Below are 21,501 nucleotides of genomic sequence, written 5' to 3'. Positions count from 1 at the left end.
CGCCACCCGGGACACCCGCTTCCTCTGACAGGAGGAGAGACAGCCGTACTCTCCCTCCTGAGACTCTGCTTCCTGCCAAAGATGCCATGCCATGCATCCCCTCAGAACCTATACCCACTCCCAGAATCCTCTGCGGCAGAATCTGCCCTCTGGAGTAAACACAGGCCTGAGTGTGTCTCTGATTGGGTTTCCTCCACTGCCCAATGAGAATCCTCTCATGGAGCCAGTGGGGGGACTCCCCTCTCAGCAGACACACCTGAGAGACATGACAGCCAGCTGAAATCATGGCCCTGCTGTTAGGCAGCCAAGGCCCACTATACCCTACCTAGCACCCACCTGTAGGTTACACACATAAAGCGCCTACGACAAGCAAGAGAGGGTGGAGTGCTCACTGCCCTGTGTTGCTGACCAACTGCAAAAGATCCCAATGGAATGATGCCTTTTATACTAGATTCCTGAATTCTGGAAAAATCTGGAAACAACATGTGGCTTAATACACCAATTACTGTTTACCTGAACAGGTAACACAAATCTTAAAGGAGCGATAGCACCAAAAACCTAGGGTAACCTCACCTGTGCATTTACAGTGGGAGCAGATGGACAGTGGCTTCAAACCCATGACGGTGGGCCCACAATCTGTGGCCCCCTTTGATTAACCCTCTCTATTTGTGCTGCCGTGCGATTTGGTGTGTACTCAGTGCTGTATCTAGGCCTAGGCCGACAAGGCCCAGGCCTAGGGCGGCACTTTGCGGGTGGGCGGCAAAAAAGCGCCCCCCCCCCCCCGCACGAAACCCCCCCCAACCCGTCTTCCCGAGTCCCGGCCGGGTACCGGCAACGTTCTGTATCCTTCCGCCCTCCGCCGCCCGTCGCACACAAGCAGTCCCAGGCGGCCGGCGGCTTGAAGAAAAAAACAGACTTTTCACTTGCGGCTCGCCTTTCACTTCAGCTGCTGAAGGGTGGCGACGGCGGCAACGGCGGCGTACTTTGCCAGGGGGGAGGGAGGGGAGGGACAGTGCCACCCCCATAGATGCTGCCAGTAAATTCTCCGCCCACCCTCCTCCGCGCGGCCGCCATCCCTGCACATCCCTGCCCTGGGCTGCCCTGCACACAGTTTTGGACGAGAGGAGAGAGACAGCAGGGGATGGAGTCCACAGAGCAGAGGAGAACCCGGCAACCCCCAGGCCAGGACAGCAGGAGCCAGGAGCGGAGCAGCAGGTACTGTAAAAATAACCTAACTGTGCTGCAGCTGTGCATTGATTGCAGTACATTTTAACAGAATGTGAACTGTTTAATGATGTTACATTGTGATTTCATCAAGTGTTTCATGCATGCTGAAATCAATGAAAAATCATTAAACAGTTTACATTCTGTGAAAGTACTGTAAAAAAATTGTAAAAAAAAATAAAACTAAAAAAAAAAAAAAAAAAAAATGTACTTCAAAGTATGCTCTAACTATTACTACGCTGCCTGTATCTTGGCCTAGGCCGACAAGGCCCAGGCCGATGGCTGTTCTAGGGATTTTTTGCAGCCCCCCCACACAAAAAAGCCCCTCCCTGACCTGTCCCATGCTGCCTCCCACCGCCACAAGCTCCACATTACTCAAAATAACTGGATCTGATAAGATGCATAAATATGAGATAAATAAAATCACATAAAATCCCATCCATAAGAGTCCATAAAGTCCATTAATAAAGTGCATAGAGCATTTCAAGGTGCATTCATGAGGAGTCCAAAGTGCAATCATGCAGGATTAATGGTGTGAATTATAGGACCACCCTTGCTTGCCACCACCTTCAGTGCCAGGACAGGTGGTGGCAAGCAAGGGTGGTCCTATAATTCACACCAATGATCCTGCATGATTGCACTTTGGACTCCTCATGAATGCACCTTGAAATGCTCTATGCACTTTATTAATGGACTTTATGGACTCTTATGGATGGGATTTTATTTATCTCATATTTATGCATCTTATCAGATCCAGTTATTTTGAGTAATCACATTGTATTAGCACTTGGCAGTGTGTTATAGTGGGAGGTCATCACCATCCCTGCGCTACTGAAATTCCAGTTAAAGAGCCAGTTCTTTTTTGGTGAATTTTATTTTACATACAGGAATGGGCGTGGTTTACAGATGACAGGGCGGGTCTTAAACAGGAAGGGGTGTGGTCTTGACAGGAAGGGGTGGGTCATAGTTAAATTAGGGGGTGCACGAGATTAGTCAGGCCTAGGGCAGCACAAAACCTAAATACACCACTGTGTGTACTGCACAGGAAAAGGGTCAGGGGCGGTTTCTGACCCATTGTGGTGTATTTTAATGTGTGTTCCCAGCGCTGTATAACCATAAAGTGCTTAATATGTATCTCTGTTCATTATTTGTGCAGAAACATAATATTTAAATCACAATACATAATACTTTTTAAAAAATGTAAGTGCAATCTGTGCAAAAAATGTGCATGAACAATAAGTCCTTTAAAGTGCTGGTTATCTTATTCTTCCAGTGCCAGTATGTTCCAACAAATGCTGTTGTGCTACCCTCCTTATGTTCCCTTACTCACCAACTAGTGGTGGGTTAAACCCATGTGTTTCAAAAATAATCCTCCAGTGGCAAAAAAAGTTTTTTTCTTTCTTTTGTGACTCCGGTGGGTCAAAGAACAAAACTCTCCTCTTGCATTTGAGCATGTTATGACGCCGTTCTGGAATTCAAAAGTCACGATTTGCGTTCCAAAGAGCGGACGTGACATATTCAGAAGTATCCACCCTTTTAATGCATTTTGCTCCACCCAGGAAGCGTCCTCAGAAGCTGGGGTATTCTGGTATCTTTTTCCCACTTTCTTTGTATGTAAACTGTTTCAGAGCGGCATCACACATCTCCACATTCACATTCACATATCCACAATACTCACTCCATATTAGTCATAATTACCTAATAAATGTGCAAAAATATAAACAACAATGAAAATAAAAAAATTAAATTAAAATCAAAAATATGTTTTTAAATACATTTAAAAATCATTCATCATGCTTTTTCTTTTTTTCAAATGTTGATATGTTACTATGATTTTTTTTATATCAATAAAAACATAATTGTACATATGAATATGAATGTGAGTCTTAGAACTTTTCCCTGTAAAAAAATATATAAAACCTACCCTTATTTATCCATTGTTCTTACTCTTTGTTCTACAGTCAGGTTCATAAATATTGGGACATCGACACACTTCTAATCTTTTTGGCTCTATACACCACCACAATAGATTTAAAATGAAAACAAAAAAAAAAAAACAAGAATCAGGTGAAAGGTGTAGGAATTACAACAGTTTGTATATGTGCCTCTCACTTTTTAAGGGACCAAAAGTAATGGGACAATTGGCTGCTCAGCTGTTCTATGGCCAGGTGTGTGTTATTCCCTCATTATCCCATTTACAAGGAGCAGATAAAAGGTCCAGAGTTCATTTCAAGTGTGCTATTTGCATTTGGAATCTGTTGCTGTCAACCCTCAATATGAGATCCAAAGAGCTGTCACTATCAGTGAAGCAAGCCATCACTAGGCTGAAAAAACAAAACAAACCCATCAGAGAGATAGCAAAAACATTAGCTGTGGCCAAATCAACTGTTTGGAACATCCTTAAAAAGAAAGAACACACCGGTGAGCTCAGCAACACAAAATGACCCGGAAGACCACAGAAAACAACTGTGGTGTATGACCGAAGAATTCTTTCCCTGGTGAAGAAAACACCCTTCACAACAGTTGGCAAGATCAAGAACACTCTCCAGGAGGTAGGTGTATGTGTGTCAAAGTCAACAATCAAGAGAAGACTTCACCAGAGTGAACACAGAGGGTTCACCACAAGATGTAAACAATCGGCGAGCCTCAAAAACAGGAAGGCCAGATTAGAGTTTGCCAAACAACATCTAAAAAAGCCTTCACAGTTCTGGAACAACATCCTATGGACAGATGAGACCAAGATCAACTTGTACCAGAGTGATGGGAAGAGAAGAGTAAGGAGAAGAAAAGGAACTGCTCATGATCCAAAGCATACCACCTCATCAGTGAAGCATGGTAGTGGTAGTGTCATGGCGTGGGCATGTATGGCTGCCAATGGAACTGGTTCTCTTGTATTTATTGATGATGTGACTGCTGACAAAAGCAGCAGGATGAATTCTGAAGTGTTTCAGGCAATATTATCTGCTCATATTCAGCCAAATGCTTCAGAACTCATTGGACGGCGCTTCACAGTGCAGATGGACAATGACCCAAAGCATACTGCGAAAGCAACCAAAGAATTTTTTTAAGGGAAAGAAGTGGAATGTTATGCAATGGCCAAGTCAATCACCTGACCTGAATCCGATTGAGCATGCATTTCACTTGCTGAAGACAAAACTAAAGGAAAAATGCCCCAAGAACAAGCAGGAACTGAAGACAGTTGCAGTAGAGGCCTGGCAGATGAAACCCAGCGTCTAGTGATATCTATGTGTTCCAGACTTCAGGCTGTAATTGACTGCAAAGGATTTTCAACCAAATATTAAAAAGTGAAAGTTTGATTTATGATTGTTAATCTGTCCCATTACTTTTGGCCCCTTAAAAAGTGGGAGGCACATATACAAACTGTTGTAATTCCTACACCTTTCACCTGATTTGGATGTAAATTGAACCTGAAAGTCTGCAGTTAAAGCACATCTTGTTTGTTTCTTTTCAAATCCATTGTGGTGGTGTATAGAGCCAAAAAGATTAGAATTGTGTCGGTGTCCTAATATTTATGGACCTGACTGTATATTACTTTTATATGCTCATAGATGATTTATTTCATATTTCTTATTATGAATTTTGGTTTCTACTCCCTAAACTTTGTGTATGAAACAATTTATATCTATTTCAACGTTTAGACCCACAGGCGTCATAGTATTGAGCCTGTGGATCCAAAAGGTTTCATTTTGTGAAATGGCCTGTTTTTTATGAACTCCCCGCCAATGATCATCAATTCTATCTATTGAACACATTTTCAGGCCTTTTGGATCTTTATTGTTATGTCTCCCAAAATTTTCTGAGTATGGCTATAGTATTTAAAACCTTTTTTTAATATTGCTTATGTTTTCTCTTAATCTGTCTCTCAATTCTCGGGTAGTTCTACCCACGTACTGTAACCCACACCTACATTCTCATAGTGACATGCGTGGTACAGCATGTGATACATTTTTTTTTTTATCTCAAATGTCTCTCCCGTATTATTAGATTTAAATGTTGTGATTTTTCTGTTGTTATTTTTGCATGTCCTACATGCCATGCATCTTCCGCATTTGTAAAAACCAATCTGATCTAAAAATGTAACAGTTTTGCATGGTTGGTCCGGAATACTTTTGACCAATCTATTCTTTAACCACTTTACCACTAGAGGATTTTGCTGTCTTACGTCTGGGCCACTTTTTGCGATTCGGCACTGTGCGAATTTAACGGACAATTGCACGGTCGTGCGATGCTGTACCCAAACGAAATTTACGTCCTTTTTTCCCCACAAACAGAGCTTTCTTTTGGTGGTATTTGATCATCTGTGCGATTTTTACTTTTTGCGCTATAAACAAAAAAAGAGCGCTTATTTTGAAAAAATAACAATACTTTTCACATTTTTTTATATGAAATTCCCCCCCCCCCCAAAAAAATGAAGAAATCCAATTTTTTTTAAATTTTTGGCCAATTTGTTTTATGCTACATATGTTTGGTAAAAAAAATCACAATAAGCGTATTTTGATTGGTTTGCGCAAAAGTTATTGCGTTTACTAACAAAGGGAAAGATTTCTGTCATTTTTGGTGTTTTTTTTTTTTTAACGAGTAATGGCGGCGATCTGCGTTTTTTTTTGCGGGACTGCGACACTGCGGCGGACAGATCGGACCCTTGACTGACATTTTTGACACTTTTGGGGGTACCAGTGACATTACTGCAGTAATCAGTGCTATATATATGCACTGTTACTGTAGAAATGACACTGGCAGGGAAGGGGTTAATTTTATTGGAGAGGGAGGGGTTAATGTATGCCTGGTGCTTACTAACGTGTAGGGGGGGGGGGGAGGTGACTGTGTGACACAAGGACAGATCGAGGGTTCAACTATGCTGAGCCCTACAATCTGACCCTGCCTGTCACTTCAGAGATCCGCCCGCTTGTGTTTACACAGGCGGGCGGATCTCCACACTCGATTCCCCGACGATCGGGGAAGAGCAGCGGCAATCGCCGCTGCTCCTCCCCTGGCCCGACTCCCTCTGTGACTGAATACAGCGGGAGCGAGCCTCCGGCGGCGCGCGCGCGCCGCCGAGAAAGGGGATTGTCTGACGACGTAGGTCTACGTCGTCAGATGATAACGAACCACTTAGCCGCAGTAGGCTCAACGTGAGCAGACGGCAAGTGGTTAATATTGATGGTCTTTTATATACGACTTTGGGGCCTTTAGGGAGGACTTTCCGGAGTATAAGATCTCTACATAGTATTGGCCAATGTTTTTTAAAAGTTTTTCTATCTGTTTGTACTGTCTACTAAATTCCGTATTAAATGCTAAGCTATAATCCTTTGGTTGTTTTTTTTTTTTTTTTTTTGGGTTGTAACAATTGTTCTCTGTTCATGTTTTGTATTTGTTGCTTTATTTTTTCCAATTTCTGTGTGTCACGCCCCTCACGGCTGAGCCTGACATGCAGAGGGAAGCCTCACAGGATCCAGTGGTATAGAAACACAGACAAGTCCCCTTGGCAGAAGACGCAGGCTAACCTGAGGTACGGAATCTAAGTGCCAACTGGTGTTCACCAGAGCTCCTGTGTCAGGATGGCAGGTGGAGCCTGACTAATAGAGAGAACTCTCACCTGATGAGAAGGCCGTGGTAGCAGAGCTGGATGCCGTATGGACACCAAGGTAAGTACTCTGATAAGGACACAGGTTCACCTGAGGTGCGGAGTCTAAGTGTTAGCTGGTTTTCACCATGGCCCCTAATGGTGGGGTTGGACTACGCTGCAAGCTAGCACCAGGTCGCGGTCCCCAGGATCACCCAGCCAGGCAGAGCGCAGGTTCTGGTCCAGAAGCAGAGAAGCAGACAAGGGTTAACCAAGAGAGTAGTCAGACGAGCCAAATGTCAGGGCGGGCAGCAAGTAGCAAAGACAAGAGGAAGCCGGGTCAAATAATCAGGAACAACAGGTACACAGGAACACGGATCACAAGGAAGAGCTGAAGATAACACAGCAACTTCCTGTAGTGACAGCTGTGTTTAAATAGGCCAATTTGGTAGCCTCGAGCTATACTGAGGTAGCCTCGAACCACACCGAGGTAGCCTCTAGCTATACTGAGGTAGCCTGGAACCATACTAAGGTAGCCTCTGGCTATTCAAGGCGCCTCTTCGTACACACATGCGTATAGGCGTTTGCCGGTTTGCGGCACCAGTGCGCCTGTGTATAGCAGTGGATCCCTGACATCCTGATGGTAAAGATGGATTTCGCTGCGTGTTTAGCACCAGGTCGCGGTCCTCAGTCGCCGCACCAGGGGGTGAGCACGTCCAGATCTGGTAGCAGATAAACAGATAGGGATGAGGCAGAAGAGTAGTCACAGGAACAAGCTGAGGTCTGGGCGGGCAGCAATCAAGAAAGGAAGGAGAAAGGCCGGGTCGTCAATCAGGATACATCAGGTTCAGGAGTACAGGAGCAGCCAAAATAGCAAAGGACAAGTGTGCCTGTTGCCCTTATACAGGCCACTAGGTGCCAAACATAATGGCTATTGCGTGCGCGTGTGCGCATTTGTGCGTGGTTGTGTGTGCGCGCTTTTGCGCATAAGCATGCGCACTGGCGAATGTTTGTTTGCGGCTAAACGGGCACAAGCGAGTTCACGCCTGCGCACTCCAGTGCGCCTCTGAGATGTTACAGAAACATGTCTGGTGTGTTCCTGACACTGTGCCTTATATCTTTTCCCTATGAATCGATTTATAATCATATCTGCTTGGGATTTAAAATCACTTTGTCTCGCACAATTCCTTTTTATTCTGATTAGCTGGCTTTTAGTTATGGATTCCAACCACCTAGGGTGGTGGCCACTTCCTACCGGAATGTACCCATTTCGGTTAGTTTTTTTTTAATTTTTTGTACCCAGTTTTTCCTTCCTGTAGAATATTTCCAAATCTAGGTATTGTACCTTATCTTTAACATAGTTAACAGTAAAAGATATGTTATTTTTATTTTGATTGATTTCCTCCAAAACATTCCCTAACTTCTTCAGATCCGCGCTATAGCCGAAAGATGGCTACAGTGCGTACTCGAATTTCCGGGAGGCCGTCTTTAAACGGCCTCCCAGTAACAGGCTCCCCGTGCGCTCCCGCGAGCGCACATCGGGGAAAATCTGTGTCGGCCGTGTCCCTTGGACACAGCCAATCACAGATCGTGGTAAATGGCCAATCACAGCGACCATTTACCACGTGATCGGCCCATGCAATGAGAGATGATCTCATATGTAAACATATGAGATCATCTCTCATCACCAGCTCTCCTTCCTCACACAGAGACTGCGAGTGAGGAAGGAGCAGAGCCGATCAGCCGTTCGGGGACACAGAGGAATGTAATCAGGGCACTGATCACCAGTGCCCTGATTACACAAGGTAAATAAAATACACTAAGTGCCCACCATCAGTGCCCACAGTGCCCGCCATCAGTGCCCCCCATCAGTGCCCACAATCAGTGCCCATAGTGCTGCCAGTCAGTGCCCATCAGTGCCTGCTCATCTAGGCACTGATGAGCACTGACTGGCAGCACTATGGGCACTGAGTGTGGGCACTGATGGTGCCACCCATCAGTGCCACCCGTCAGTGTCCATCAGTGCCACCTATCAGTGTCCAGCAGTGCTGCCTCTCAGTGCCCATCAGTGCCACCTGTCAGTGCCGCCTCTCAGTGCCCAGCAGTGCCACCTCTCAGTGCTCAGCAGTGCCACCTCTCAGTGCTCATCAGTGCCACCTATCAGTGCTCATCAGTGCCGCCTATCAGTGCTCATCAGTGCCACCTATCAGTGCTCATCAGTGCGGCATATTAGTACCTCCTCATCAGTGCCACCTCATCAGTGCCCATAAGTGCCACCTCATCAATGCCCATAAGTGCCACCTCATCAGTGCCCATCAGTGCAGCCTATCAGCGCACATCAGTGAAGGAGAAAAATGTATTTATTTTCAAAATTTACTCGCAGAAAATAAGAAACTTTTTTTTTTCAAAATTTTCTGTCTTTTTTTTTGTAAGAAATAAAAAACCCAGAGATGATTAAATACTGCCAAAAGAAAGCTCTATTTGTGTGAAAAAAAAATTATAAAACTTTCATATGGGTACAGTGTAGCATGACCGCACAATTGTCATTCAAAGCGTGAGAGCACTGAAAGCTGAAAATTGGCCTGGATGGGAAGGGGGTGAAAGTGCCCGGTAGGCAAGTGGTTAAATTATTCTCTGATCCCTCCCAAATTATAAAAATATCATCAATCTATCTGTAATATGCTTTTAATTCTTGTCTGTTTTTTTTTCATGAATTTCTTCATTTTCCCACCTGGTCATAGAAATATTAGCTACCATCAGGGCAGATTTCTCCCCCATTGCCACGCCCCTTTTCTGGGCAAAAAAACTGTTTCTCATGCCAAAAGAAATTTCCTCCAATGGCTAGTTTAAGTGTTTTGATAATAAATTATTTTTGTTTTCTCTTTAATTGGGTTTTGTTATTGGGAGCCCATTCTATAGCCTAAAGAGCATCCTGTTGGTCTATATTAGTATATAGTGAGTTAACATCAATGCTAGCAAGTATGCAATTTTCACTTATTTTAATATTTTTTATTTTATTAATAAGATCTGCACTGTCTTTGATGTATGATGGATAGCTTTGTGCTATCAGCTGTAGAATATGGTCCAAATACTCCCCTATCCTAGAAAATATGGAATTAATTCCAGTAATAATAGTTTTCCCTTGTGGGTTCTTTTAATTTTTATGTATTTTGGGGACCTGAAATATTATAGGAATTTTTGGGACTACAGATATCAAATAGCGTACCTCTTTTTTTAATTAATTATTACTTCTTTTTGTGCTTTTTTCCACTAATTTAATTAATTTGGCTTTCAGTTTATTGGTGGAGTTTCCTTTTAATTTTTCATATGTGTCTGAAACTAATCGATTAAGTTCCTTTATGTAGTCCTCTTTGTTGAGGACCACAATCCCTCCTCCTTTATCTGCCAGCCTAATAATTATATTTTTCTTTTTTTTCCAGTTGTTCTATTCCTTTCCTAATGGCTTCTATTTCTTTTTCCATCATCATTTTGAAAACCTCTAAACAATGACTATTGTTCTTTTTAGGGTTAAATTTCGATTGGTTTCTAAGACCACTGTGTACATACAGTACTCTATTTCTTCCTGGTTGCTAATGCAATCTTTTTCCGCTAAATGTTTTTTAATATTAATTTTCCCATAAATTTTAGAAGATCTATATACTGTATGTTTTAAATATATTTATGTTTTGCTGTGGGGCATATTTAGGACCTATTTGTAATACTTTTTGTTCCTCTTCTGTAAATATTGTGTTACTAAGATTGTAAATACCTAGGCCTATGTTTCCCTTTTTCTTTTTTCTCTGCCCCCTTCTGCACCCTCTGTATTTCCCCTTGTATTTTCTCTTGTTTGGTTCTGGTAATAGTTTGGACCCTGAGGTCTCCAATGATTGTTCAGGCCTCGCGGTGGTCCCCAATAACCCCCTCTTTCCCTAGGTTTGTTGTATCAGGGGGCCCATATCCTCTTTGGTGAGAATTCCCGCGATAATTGCATATAACATAATTGCGATAATAACACGTCTTTTACTGCTAACTATGATAAATATAAGGTACAATACTTATATTTGGAAATATTCCATTGGAAAGAAAAACTGGGTACAAAAACCCATTTAAAAAAAACTGACCGAAATGGGTACATAGGTGGTTGGAAGCCATACCTAAAAGCCAGCTAATCAGAATAAAAAGGAATTGTGCAAGACAAAGTGATTTTGAATCCCAAGCAGATACGATTATAAATCGAGTAATAGGGAAAGGATATAAGGCACAGAAATTGGAAAAATAAAGCAACAAGTACAAAACATGAGCAGAGAACAATTGTTACAACCCAAACAAAAACAACCAAAGGATTAAAGCATAGCATTTAATACGGAATTCAATAGACAGGAGAAAACAGATAGAAAAAGCTTTTAAAAAACATAGCCAATACTATGTAGAGATCTTATACTCCAGAAAATCCTCCCTAAAGGCCCCAAATTCATATATAAAAGACCATCAATATTAAAGAATAGACTGGTCAAAAGTATTCTGGAACCACCATGCAAAACTGTTACATTTTTAGATCAGATTGATTTTCACAAATGCGGAAGATGCATGGCATGTAGGACATGCAAAAATAACAACAGAAAAATCACACAGTTTAAATCTAATAATACGGGAGATACATTTGAGATTAAAAAATTTATCACATGCTGTACCGCGCAAGTCCCTTATCTATTAGAATTTAGGTGTGGGTTACAGTGCGTGGGAAGAACTGCCCGAGCATTGAGAGTCAGATTAAAAAACAGAGAAAACATAAACAATATTAAAAAAGGTTTAAAATACCATAGCGTGCCAGAACATTTTGGGAAACATAATAATAAATATCCAAAAGACCTGAAAATTTGTGCAATAGATAGAATTGATGATCATTGGTGGGGAGTTCATAAAAAACAGGCCATTTCACAAGATGAAACATTTTGGATCCACAGGCTCAATACTATGACGCCTGTGGGTCTAAACGTTGAAATAGATATAAATTGTTTCATACACAAAGTTTAGGGAGTAGAAACCAAAATTCAAAATATAAAATAAATCATAGATAGATTTGATGATTATTGGCTGGGTGGGGGGTTCATAAAAAACAGGCAATTTCACAAAATGAAACATTTTGGATACACAGGCTCAATACTATGACGAAACCAAAATTCATAATAAGAAATATGAAATAAATCATCTATGAGCATCTAAACGTAATATAGAACAAAGAGTAAGAACAATGGATAAACAAGGGGAGGTTTTACTGTATATATTTTTACAGACTCACATTTTTTATAAAACTCAGGTTTTTTTTTTTTTCGAAGACTCACATTCATATTCATATGTACAATTATGTTTTTATTGATATAAAAAAATTGATAGTAACATATCAACATTTGTTTGAAAAAAAAATTATGATGATTAACTTAAATATATTTAAAAGCATATATATATATATATATATATATATATATATATTTTTTTTTTTTTATTATTTTCATTGTTGTTTATAATTTTGCACATTTATTAGGTAATTATGACTCATGTGAATGTGGAGAAGTGTAATGCCACTGTGAAACAGTTTACATACAAAGTAAGTGGGAAAAAGATAGAAAGGTAGAGTCATAGAAATAACGATTAGTGACACAAAATGAGGTGCCAGTTTAGGAGTGGGCACCCTGATGTTGAGATTATGGGTCGACAGCCATACCCTCTCCCAGACCTGGTACGAAGGAGCAGATAAACGTCTCCGATCTGCCTGGAGCTTCTGACACTGTGCAGAGACCCATAAAGACTCTTGAATCTGCACCCAAGCGGAACGGAGGGCACGAAGGTGATCCTCCACAGCCGAAATGTCCTGTGGCGAGAACGACTCGGGCAACACAGCCGGTTGGAACCAATAATTGGCCATGAATGGAGACATTCCGGAAAACAATTTGATTGCAGAGTTCCTGACAAACTCTGACCAGGGTAGCAGATCAACCCAATTGTCCTGATGGTCAGAGATATAGTAGCGGAGAAATAGCTGCAGAGCTTGGTTGGAACGCTCAGTGGCACCATTGGACTGGGGATGGTAGACAGAGGAGAAGGAGAGTCGAATACCCAACTGGGAGCAAAAGGCGCGCCAGAACCTGGAGACAAACTGACTCCCAAGGTCCGAGACAATCTCCTTAGGCAACCCGTGTAAGCGGAAAACCTCCCTGGCCAACACTGAGCCAAGCTCCTGAGTGGTAGGCAGCCACTTAAAAGGAAAACAGTGGCACATTTTGGAAAACCGGTTGACAACCATGAGGATAACCGTGTAACCCCGAGAAGCGGGAAGTTCCACAATAAAATCCATGGGCAGGTGAGACCAGGGATGCTCCACATTGGAATGGGATGAAGTAGGCAGGAGATTTGTTCTGGGCACAGACCGAAGAAGCAGCCACATACGCAGCAAGAAAAGTGCGGCAAGATGGCCACCAGAACTGACAGGAAATAGCCCAGGACATCAACAGTCTATTGCGCAATCCCTCAGGTACAAAACATTTGCCAGCAGGTCTCTCAGTGGGAGAAACAGGTTGGGTAGCCAATATCTGTTCCTTAAGAGGAGAGGTTAAGTTGGTGCCGATGGAATCCAGGATATGATCTGAAGGTATGACCGATGTCGGCACGGAGTCCTCCCTGGACAACTCAGAAAACTGGCAAAACAAGGCATCAGTTTTAACATTCTTGGAGCCAGACGACGTAGTTAAAACGAGACAAGAATAAAGCCCATCTGGCCTGACTAGATGTACACCTCTTGGCCTCCGAGGGATGTGTCAGATTCTTATGATCGGTGAGAATGAGAACTGGAACCACAGAACCTTCGAGCAAGTGTCTCCACTCCTTGAGAGCCAGGATAATGGCCAAGAGCTCTCTGTCTCCAATCTCGTAGTTGCATTCAGCTGGAAACAGCTTTTCTTGAGTAGGACCCACAAGGAAGTAAGGGTCCATCAGGTGTCCGACGCTGAGACAGGAGGGCGCCTACTCCAGTCTCAGACACATCCACCTCTAGGACAAAGGGGAAACCAGGATTGGGATGAAACAGAATGGGAGCCGAAGGGAAAGCAGACTTGAAGGCCTCAAAAGCTTGGATAGCAGCAGGTGTTAAATTGTGGGGATCGCTGCCCCTCTTGGTCAAATCTGAGATAGGTTTGGCCAAAGAGGAAAAGTTCCTGATAAATTTTAGATAGTAGCTGGCAAACCCAAGGAAACGCTAAGTGGAACGGAGACCACTAGGGCGAGGCCACTGTAGAACAGCCAAAACCTTCTGAGGGTCCACAGAGAACCCCTCAGCAAAAATGATGTAGCCCAAGAAGGCAACCTGAAACAGGTGTAATTCACATTTCTCAAGCTTACAGAAAAGCCCATTCCCGTGTAACCATTGCAGTACCCGTCTGACATCCAGGTAGTGTGATTCAATGGAGTCTGAATAAATCAAGATGTCATCCAAATAGACTACCACGCATTGCTGCAACATATCAGGAAAGACATCATTGATGAACTTCTGGAAGACAGCGGGAGCATTGCACAAGCCAAAGGGCATTACTAGATTTTCGTAATGGCCAGTTCTGGTATTAAACGCGGTCTTCCACTCATTGCCCTCCTTGATCCTTACGAGGCTATACACGGCCCTCAGGTCAAGCTTGGTAAAGACCGTTGCTCCCTTGAGGCGGTCAAACAATTCAGTAATCAATGGAATCGGGTATGCATTATTAAACGTGATGTGATTGAGACCCCTATAATCAATGCAAGGTCTCAACTCACCCCCCTTCTTCTTTATGAAGAAAAATCCGGCACCCGCTGGAGAAGTGGACTTGCAAACGTACCCTTGGGCAAGTGCATCCACCACGTACTCCTCCATGGTCTTATTCTCTGCTGCCGAGAGAGGATAAACCCTGCCATGAGGGGGAATGGCACCAGGTTTCAAGTCTATAGCACAATTGTACGGACGAGGAGGAGGAAGAGTACCAGCGCGCACCTTGTCAAATACATCTTGATACTCATAATATACAGTAGGCAATACTGAATCTGAGGAGGTACAAAGTACCTTAACAGGCCCATGGATACAAACAGCGCCACACTGTGGAGACCAAGAGAGGATCTCAACTGACTGCCGATTAAAGGTCGGATTATGTTTCTGAAGCCAAGGATACCCCAAAACAACAGAGTAGTGTGGGGAAGATATAACCTGTTTAACCTGTGTCGGTTGCAGGAGTCTGCCATCAATCGCCTCTGTAATGATATCCTGCACTGGATATACTAGAAGCTGTCGCAAGCATTCATTTTGTCATGGACAACCATTTTGTTCAGAGCTCTGCCATGACATGCAGAGTAAATGTATACTCAGATATTTTTCTTCCCCCTCTCTCCCTGCCTCAATTAATTCCTGGAATGCAGAGAGTTTCGACTTCAAACAAGCCGTTATCTGAGAAGATGTCTGGACGGATATCTGTTCTGATACTCAGGCCGGTCGTAAAGCCATAACCGGGCAAAGAAAGATAAAGGCTAATGGATCGTAAAACAGAGCCATTCAAGAGCTCTGTTAATTGAACACATGCACACACAAATTCATAACTTTAAACACAAACAAGATATGTATCTAGAAAGTGTTTAGTTATATGCAAAATAAAATACTGAACGGAACGAGATCATACATGACCACTTTAGCTCCTATGGGAGACAAGTTAGCTGTCAGATGCCTTACGGGTCAGAGGTTACTTTGAGATAGCCGGTGTTTGGTCTCTATGGATATAAAATTCACTGCTGCACAATAATCTATCAGTTTCAAGAAGGCAACTGGTAGATATTGGAAGATATGAATTATGTTATAAATCTGTCTATACGGGAGGTTCCTTGGTATGGTCATAAACCTTAGGGGCAGCCCATGGCCACTGTGTTTATTGGTCAGGAGCATCTGTTACCACCCCCTGCGGTCTCAGAGAAAAAGAGAGAGAGGCAGATGGGGTTAGAGTTCTCATGGTAACATCAAGAAAGAACATCTATCAAGTTTAAGAACCGATCACTGGCTCAGCTCTGAACTCTGGTAACACCAAGGACATTGAATGCAAGTATTCTTATTTCTAAATTCTATCTTATTCTTCTAATTGCTGAATTATGTCGCTATTTCTTTGAAACACCTTTTTCTGTAAATATTTTATTTGCACCAATTTTAACCTTTTTGTTATTAAACTTTATTTTGAAAAGTATTAATCTTGTCCCTAAGCTCTTAATGCAAACTAATAACAAACCTGTCTCTTGAAGAGTGCTACTGTATAGAATAAATCCTCTGAACATTCCTGTCTGTGGTGACAGTGCGTGTTACAGATGATTATTCTAAAGTCATAATTGGTATTTCTAAAATTACGAGCGTCCGCTGGGCTCATAACGTAGCGGTGGTGGCAGTGAAAGGGTTAATTGCTTAAATTAGCCCGCTGACAATCGCTCTCAGCCTGTTGGCATCTAGATTGGGGTCCCGCAAGCTGGAAAATCTTTGCGTCGGGTGCAGCTGAGAGTGGCATTGTTACGCAAGTGACGGCAGGGTGTGAGATTGGCTGGTCCTTGGTCACGAGTTAGTGAGAAGGGCAGGGATCTGATACCCGCCACTGTCACAGCCTCGATGACCAGTGGAGCAACACCGGGCTGCAAGGGTATGGAATTCGCAGCAGCAAAAGTACTGTCAATAAAGTAAGCACCGGAGTCTACCAGAGCCTGGGTAACCACGAGCCTGCTGCCCAGGAGAGGATCACTGTGATTAGTGGTTTATCTTTACGGAAACCAGGGATGAGGAAATTCCACCTAAGATCTGCCCCTGATAGGATCTTAGATGCGAGCGTTTTCTGGACGGGTAGGACAAAATTTCAGGAAATGTCCACCAAGGCTGCAATAAAGACATCGGTCCTCCCTCCCGCTAAAAGCCCTCTCAGCCTCAGAAAGGGGAGTGAACCCTAGCTGCATGGGTTCACAGCAAGGCGCAACACCCATATGAGGCATGGGAGGTGAGGGAGGAATGGGTGGAAAAGAAAACGTAGGAGCCAATCTGATAGGAGGCCTCCATAGGTGCTCCTTAAATGAATGTCTCTCCCTGAGCCTGGTTTTGATCAAAATTAGGAAAGAAATGAGAGCCTCAAGCTCATCAGGGAGATCCTTGGCCACAATCTCATCCTTCAATGCATCGGAGAGACCATGAGAGAAGACCGCCACCAGAGCCTCATTATTCTAGCCCACTTCTGCTGTCAGGGTACGAAATTTGATGGCATACTCGGCAACATAGGGCGTATACCCTGTTGAATGGAAAGGAGCAGCTTAGCAGCAGAAGCAGAGTGAGCAGGCACATCAAATACCCTATGAAAGGAGGCAACAAAACTCGGGTAATCAAGAATCACAGAATTATCATTCTCCCATAAGGGATTCGCCCAGGCCAAGGCCTTTTATGAGAGAAACAAGAGTAGGAAGCCCACCTTGGACCTGTCAGAGGGAAACGCCTGAGGAGCCATCTCAAAATAAATGCCCACTTGGTTTAGGAAGCCACGGTACTGACTCAGTTCACCCCCATAGCGTTGCAGAAGAGTGGCTGTTGTCTCTCTGGTAACAGCAACTTCAGCTGCAGGAGCGGAAACAGGAGCAGCAGCGGGTGCAACAACAGGAGGAACCACCAGCCTAGCAGTACCAGGAGCAAGGTGTGCTGTGCGTGCAAGCAAAGTCTGCAAGGCGTGAGTGAACTGACCCAAAAGGTGATCTTGTTGATCGAGCCTGGTAATCAGCATGGGAAGTGTAGGGGCACTTGCATCGTCAGGATTCATGGCCCTTGCGTACCACCAGGGTGCCAGGAAACCAGACCACATGAAGATGCAAGTAAAATAAAGCAGTTTATTAATGCAACAATAATAAATGCACAGCAAGAGAGAGGAGCGAAATTAAGAACAGCCAGGGTCAGGTTCGGAAGTGGGTAGTCATCCAAGCCAGGATCGAGTCCAGGAGTAGGTCGTCATTTATGTCGGGATCGAGTCCAGGAGCAGGTAGTCATCCTAGCCGGGGTCAAGTCCAGAAGCGAGTAGTGTGCTGAAGCCGGGTTGTCAACTGATGTGGGATTGTCTGCCGATGCGGAATCAAAAGCCAGGAAGGTCGTCTGCCAAGCCAATTCATGCACGGAGGAAACACAGAGAACAGAGGACTGCTGGCAGTGATGCACCTTGGAGCACAAACGCAAGGGCAAAGTCTGAAAGCCATCAGATGATATATATATAGTCAGGTGTGCAACATCATCACTAAATGACGCCCAGGCAGCAGACAAGTGATGATGCAAACAGAGTTTATAAGAGACAGCAGCCTGCACATGTCCAAGATGGCTGCCAGCAGGAAGGACCTTGACACTGGCACCAGCGCATCAAAGTACCTGTCCCCAGCCCATCAGAGTACCCGAGTACCTGTCATCAGAGTACATGAGTACCTGTCATTGGATTACCCAAGTACCTGTCATCGGAGTACCCGAGTACCTGTCATCGGCGTACTCAAGTACTCGATTACCTGTCATCGTAGTAACCGAGTACCTGATTACCTGCCATCGGAGTAACGGAGTACCTTTCACCAGCTCATCAGAGTACCCGAGTACCTGTCATCAGAGTACCCGAGTGCCTGTCACCAGCCCATCAGAGTACCCAAGTACCTGTCATCAGGGTACCCGAGTACCTGTCATCAGAGTACCTGAGTACCTGTCTCTAGCCCTTCAGAATATCTGAGTACCTATCTGCAGCCCATCAGAGTACCTGAGTACCTGTCTTCAGCCCACTAGAGTACCCGAGTACCTGTCTCCAGCCCATCAAAGTACCCAAGCACCTGTCTCCAGCCCCTCAGAGTAGCTGAAAATCTCTTTGCAGCCCATCATAGTACCTGAGTACCTCTCTGTAGCCCATCAAAGTATCCGAGTACCTCTCTGTAGCCCATCAAAGTATCCGAGTACCTATCTGCAGCCAAGAGTACCTGAGTACCTATCTGCAGACCATCAGAGTACCGAGTACCTGTCTCCAGCCCAGAGTACCCGAGTAACTGTCTCCAGCCCAGAGTACCCAAGTATCTGTTTCCAGCCCAGAGTGCCTAAATACCTATCTGCAGCCCATCAGATTACCCAAGTACCTCTCTGCAGCCCATCAGAGTACCCAAGTACCTTTCTGAAGCCGATCAGTGTACCTAAGTACCTGTCTGCAGCCCATCAGAGTACCTGAGTAACTATCTGCAGCTCATCAAAGTATCTGAGCACCTATCTGCAGCCCATGCCTCATAGATTATACTTTGGGGTGTTTGCTTTCCAAAATGGGGTCATTTTGTGGACGTTTCAATTGTCCTGATGCTCCAGGGCCTTCAAAAGTGTAATAGGTTGTAAGGAAATTAGATGTTTAATTTATGCTCCTAGAATGCTTGAAGCTGCTACTTGGATGTTGAGCCTCTTTATGTGGCCAGGCTGTGCAAAAGTCTCACACATGTGGTATCGCCATACTCAGGAGAAGTAGAAGAATGTATTTTGGGGTGTAATTTTTGCTATGTACATGCTATATGTTAGAAATATCTTATAAATTGACAACTGTGTGTAAAAAAATAGGTTTTCATTTTCTTTCCATATTTTCCAAAAACTTGTGGAAAAAAAATGAGATGTTCAAATGACTCATAGAATATACTTTGGGGTGTTTGCTTTCCAAAATTGGGTCATTTTGTTGGTAATTCCATTGTCCTGGTATTTTATGCTCCTTGAACACCTGAAGCTGCTACTTGGATGTTGGGCCTCTGTATGTGGCCAGGCTGTGCAAAAGTCTCACACATCTGGTATCGAGGAGTAGCAGAATGTATTTTTGGGTGTAATTGCAAATATGCATATGCTGTGTGTGAGAAACAACTTGTTATTATGACAATTTTGTGTAAAAAAAAAAATGTATTTCTTCATTTTCCCAAGAACTGTGTGTGAAAAATAACTTGGCAATATGACAAAAAAAAAAAAAAATCATTTTGCAAAGAACTGTGGGATTAAATTACAATTTCAAAAAACTCACCATGCCTCTTACTAAATACCCTGGATGGTCTACTTTCCAAAAAGGGGTCATTTGAGGGGTATTTGTACTGTCCTGACATTTCAGGGCCTCAAGAAATGAGATAGGCCGTTGGTACATCAGGTGTGATTAAAGAGGTTGTAAACCCTTTTTTTTTTACACCCTGCAAGAGAAACACATAATGAGCTAGTATGCATCGCATACTAGCTCATTATGAAATAATGAGGTAAATACTTACCACATTATGAAATACTTACCTTAGAACGAGCCCCTGCCGTGCCGCCCGCTTAGCTGGATGTCGCCCGTCTTCCGGGATTGCAGCATCCGGCCATCTGATTAGCCGGAGCCGCGGTGACGGCACGGAGTTCTGAAGGAACGGCACCAGCGGCCGTTCCTTCAGAGCGCATGCGCCAGTGACGTCACTGGATGCATCTAAGGTTAATATCTCCTAAACGGTACATGTTTAGGAGATATTTACAGTACCTATAGGTAAGCCTTATTATAGGCTTACCTATAGGTACAAGTGTCAGAGGAGGGTTTACTTCCTCTTTAAGTGTGATCAATTTTCAGTGAGTGGCACCATAGCCTGTAGACTCTATAACTTTCACACAGACTAAATAATATCCACTAATTTGGGTTATTTTTACCAAAGATAAATGGCAGTATAAATTTTGACCAAATTTATGAAACAAATGACCTATTTGCAAAATGTTATAATATAAACTAAAACAAAATGTTTTTTTTTTCTTTAATTTTGTTCTTTTTTCACTTATATCGCACAAAATAAAATTAAATTCCACCAAAAGAAAGCTCTATTTGTATGAAAAAAATGATAAAAAATTTGATTGGGTACAGCGTTGCATGACTGAATAATTATCCTTCAAAATGTGAAAGAGCTGAAAGCTGAAAATTGGTCTGGGCAGAAAAGAGGTGAAAGTGCCCTGTATTGAAGTGGTTAAGCATTTTATGGTTAGACAGGGCAGGGGGTACACATAAAAATACCTGCGAGGAATATACACCTTACATCCCAGTCTTGTAAACACATTCCACACTCCACATAGTGCGGGGATCATAATATTTTAATATTTCTCATTGTGATGTATTGCCAGCCCATTGATAATGGATGGGTTCTTTTTTTTTAATTCAACCTAGTTACCCTGCAGCTCTTACACATCTAGATAGCTAGAAAGAAAGAGATACTTTGGTTCAGCTTACCGTAAGTGGCAAAGACACTGCATTTCTGGCCAAATCAACAGGTATTTTCTATATTTGCTGAAAGCTTTAGGGCAATAAGATTTACTTAAAAAAAAAAAAAAAAACACCACATCAAGGGCCTGTAAGCTGCAATATATTGCATTTTTGTTCTTCAGTTTAGTTATCTTTCATGACATATGAGTAAAAAGCAGAGTTTAGCTAAATTTACCTGAAAGCATGCAGTATTTCCCCCTCTATACAAGCCATTAAAATGGTAATTAAACTAATATTCTACAGAATTCCTTTAAGTTTTAGTAGCATTACTTTCTCTTACTAATAGTGTCCGATGCGAATATTAGATGTATTACCCTGTTTATTCTGGCAATTGATAACTACATTAGTGGTTTAGGTGACTCATCCACCTTCTGT

The 21,501-nt window shown here is 43.1% G+C and overlaps 1 protein-coding gene across 1 annotated transcript in view; it reads right to left on the bottom strand.

Moving 5' to 3' along the window:
* LOC309560478 (granzyme A-like) overlaps positions 1–21,501 on the bottom strand; it is a 38,576-nt gene that overhangs the window by 16,507 nt on the left and 568 nt on the right. The gene's annotated exons all lie outside the window — the stretch shown is intronic.

The sequence above is a fragment of the Pelophylax lessonae genome, assembly GCF_965119305.1.
Source record: "Pelophylax lessonae genome assembly, chromosome: 1".
In the NCBI taxonomy this organism is placed as follows: Eukaryota; Metazoa; Chordata; class Amphibia; order Anura; family Ranidae; genus Pelophylax; species Pelophylax lessonae.
Note: the sequence above shows the minus strand (reverse complement) of the source record. Positions and strands in the feature narration are given on the sequence as shown.